This window comes from Papio anubis, chromosome 15 (genome assembly GCF_008728515.1).
Source record: "Papio anubis isolate 15944 chromosome 15, Panubis1.0, whole genome shotgun sequence".
Lineage (NCBI taxonomy): Eukaryota > Metazoa > Chordata > Mammalia > Primates > Cercopithecidae > Papio > Papio anubis.
The window spans coordinates 61,193,927-61,198,375 of NC_044990.1; positions in this window are offsets into that span (position 1 = coordinate 61,193,927).

Here is a 4,449-nt window from a genome sequence, read left to right on the forward strand (position 1 = left end):
TGTCTCTTTATCTATCTATCTATCATCTATCTATCTATCTATCTATCTATCTATCTATCTATCATCTATCTATCATCTATCTCCATCTATCTGTCTATCTATCATCTACCTATATCTCCATCATCTATCAAAATCAATGATCACATTGATTTCTCGAATTCTGTATTTGTAATTCCCTCTTCAGGAAAAGAGAAGGCATTCTCCCATTATTCTCAACATGTTTACCCATTTAAACTTTTCCCCAGTATGTAACCTAGTGCTAGCACAGTTTGGAAATGTGTACATGTATTTCCTTGCTCAAATTAACAACCCTCTTCTAAACTTGTACCCCCATCCTATCATATGGACTCACCTAGCCCCCATGCCAGTTTGCATTCCTATATTAATTCACTGCTCACCTCCTTAACACTTTACAACTCATCACTGCCAGCCATACAGGCATGAAGGTACTCCTATCCCCATTTAACTCTGTCATTCCGACTGATTAAATAATTATTAAACCATGAGGCCTGGCATAGTGGCTCTCACCTATTGAGAAACCAAGGTGGGAGCATTGCTTGAGACCAGGAGTTTGAGACCAGCCTGAGCAACATAGCGAGATCCTATTTTCTGCAAAAAATACAAAACAGCTAGTATACTTGGCGCACACCTGTAGTCCTAGCTACTCAGGAGACTGAAGCAGGAGAATCGCTTGTTTCTAGAAGTTCCAGGCTGCAGTGAGCTGATCATACCTCTATACTCTAGTTTGGGCAATTTGGCGAGGCCCTGTCTCAAAAATTAAATTAAGTTAAATTAAATCGTGCTTTAATTTCAGAAATTACATTCTCTCCTAAAATCTAAAATGAATTAGAGACTTAGTTATTTACTCTTCATAATTAAGATACTCTTATTTTTTTTTGTTTTCTTAGTTTTTGTGGGTACACAGTAGGTGTATATATTTATGAAGTACATGAGATATTTTGATACAGGCATGAAATTGAAGTAAGCATATCATGGAAATGGAGTATCATCCTCTCAAGCATTTATCTTTTGAGGTACAAAAAAATCCAATTACACTCTTCAAGTTATTTTAAAATGAACAGTTAAGCTATTGACTCTAGTCACCCAATTGTGCTATCAAATATTTGGTCTTAAGCATTCTCTTTTTTTTATGTATGATTAACCATCTTCATTTACCTAATTTTTATTTTCTTAAACACTTTTAAAATTTAAAAGCTTAAAAACAATAAAGCATCTATTTAAAAAACTCCTTAACGTGGGTGTGGTGGCTCACATCTGTAATCCCAGCACTTTGGGGGGCTGAGGAAGGAGGATCACTTGAGCCCAGGGTTCAGGAGCAGCCTGGACAACATGGCAAAACTCCGTCTCTACTAAAAATACAAAAATTATCTGGGCATGATGACACACACCTCTAGATCCAGCTACTCAAGAGGCTGAGGTGGGAGAATTGCTTGAGTCCTGGCAGTTGAAGCTGCAGTGAGCCATGTTGTGCCACTGTACTCCAGCCTGAGTGACAGAGCTAGACCCTGTATCAAAAAACAAAATCAAAAATAAAAAACACTAAAACAAAAAACCCAGCACACACAAAAAGCCTCATTAATATTCTGAGACTGCAGTAGTCACAAATGGTTTAATACAAATGAGTATACTTTTATTATTATTAGTAGTAGTAGCAGTAGTAGTAGTAGTAGTATATGGACCTCAGTTGCTTAGAATTGAAATTATTACAATCTTTTGCTTATGCCATAATCTCATTCAAATCTGTGTATGGTCATTTTGTACTTACGTATTCACGTTGTTTATCTAGTTTTCAGTAATTAGTGAGTGCCAGTAAACTCGCTGAGGAATTGAACTGATATGTTCCTGTGCACCATTATCACTTGGCATCTCACTTGAGAAACTGCTGAACCCTGCAATCATGGTTATATAGTTGTCATGTTTTCTTTTTTTAATTGACAGATAAAATTGTATGTATTTACTACATAAAACATGATGTTTTGAAGTATGCATACATTGTGAAATGACTAAATCTAGATAGTTAACATATGTATTGCTTCACATAGTTTATTATTTTGTTGTGGCAAGACACTTCTACTCTTAGCATTTTTCAAGAATGCAATGTACTAACTGTAGTCATCATGTTGTTCAACAGATCTCTTAAATTCTGTATCCTTTGACCAATTCTCCTCATCCCCCACCACTCTATTCCTTGGTAATCACCGTTCTAGTCTCTATTTCTATGAGATATCTCCATGTACGAGTGAGATCTTTCTCTGCTTAGCTTACTTCACTTAAATAATGTCCTCCACGTTCATCCATGTTGTTGCAAATGACTTGATTTCCTTCCTTTTTACAGCTGAATAGTATTCCATTTTGTATGTGTACCATATTTTCTTTATTCATTAATTTTTGATGGACACACATTTCTTCATGTGTTAGTTATTGTGAATAGTGCTGTAATAAACATGGGAGTGCATATCTCTTTGAAGTGTAGTTTTTTTTTGAATGCATTGTCAGTAGTTGGATTGATGAATCATACGGTAGTTTTATTTTTAATTTTTTTGAGGAAAATTTCTATTATTTTCTATAATGGCCATTTGACTTCACATTTCTACCAACAGTGTTATATAGTTTTAATGCATCTGCATATTTACTAAAATGCACATGTGTATATGAACACATACAAACACACATTTTTTTTAAACTTGGAAATTGGATATTACTTTGCATGTACATTATTGGGAATCTTAATTTATTTACTTAGTACTATTAAATATCTGTGATTCATTCCTATTGTACTTTGCCTTAATCATTTAACAGCAATATAATATTCTGTTTTGTTCACTAATTCATTTTCCTGCCAATGAAAATTGTGTTTCTTTTCTGAAATTTGTTATTGTGAAAAGCACTGCCACGAAAATTCTTGGAAATGTATCACAAAGTATATATGACAAAATTTTTCTTAGTTGTATACTGGAGGATAGAATTGCTGAGTTGCAGAGTACACAATATTGACAACCTTCAGAAATAGAATCCCCTTAAAATCCCACCAATAATGTATCATCTGGAGTCACATACTAACAGATGGCTCTGTCAGATTTTGTTATTTGTACATTTAAATAAATGCATTTTCAAAATTATGTTATTGATAATTTGAATTTCACAATTATTAGTACTTTTTCCTGGATTTTGATTTATGACAAGATAATTAATATTTTTTTACTAAAAGAGCTGAGGTTTCAAATAAGTTTGATGGTCTATGATTGCATACCAGAAACAAGCATTTTGGTGAGTCTTTCTTTATAATTTTAGTCATATTCATCATGGCAGGTAGGCAAGTCCTCTTTTTAAACACTTCAATTTTAGAACCTGAATTATTTTCCAAAAATAGTTACTATATTAAGTGCTGTATCTTATATAGAGTCTATTGTTATTTTAACTTTCAACTCTACCTTAGGAGTCTTCTCAAATTATAGTAGATATAAACCTGCTATCAAATGGCTTATTCTGCATATGGCCTGATGTGGTTCAATTTCATCTAAATACTTTATGGTCAGTTATAGCTTCTCAAATAACTTTTAATTCTTATCGACCAGCATTATTGACATCTTACAATGATAGATAAGTCTATGTATTATCTTTATCCATTTTATAATTCTTAGAATATTACACTGGGTTTATAACATGGACAATGGTTTTATAAATCTATCCAAGTTAATACAAAATAAACTAGTTATAAAATAGACACATAAATCAATGGAAGATTATAAATCCTCAAAATAAGTTTATTAATATTATGACAAGGTCATGAAAATTATTTAGCTCCTTAGCCTGTATGGATAGTGTATGCTTCTTAATTTGATAATTTATGTCACAATATATTTATAAATGATTATGTCTTTATATTACTATTTTAATAATAAACTTATATAAATGTATTAAAACATAACTTCAACATATAACTTACTGTAAGTTTAAAGTGAGTCTAACTGTAGGCTCACTTTAAATTTCTATCTACCAAGAATTTTACTTTCTAAACTTATGATACAAAAATTTCCTTATAACAATAAACATTTAATTTAATAACATTAATAATGTAGGAGAAACTTGATTTAAAATAGCATCTTCTAGGAGACAATTCTTCAAAATATCTAATATTCATAGACAGTAGGTCACAGTGTTCGTGCCATGCTTAAGAGTTTGTTGAGTTTGTTTTTGTGAGATTTCATATTTGGCTCATTCTGTAAATTATGTTGTTATAATATGTGATACGACCTATCAAAACGAGCTGGAGTTCTTCTGCCTTTTCCTCTTCTCTTTTTTCTCTTATCTCCTATCCTCTGTCTTTTACTCCTTCTCTTCCTGAATATTTTAGTTCAAAGGCTACTAGGTGGGACTGAGCAGAGCAGATGCTTATGTATGTGAGTGTGTTGGTAAGAAGCAATGGTG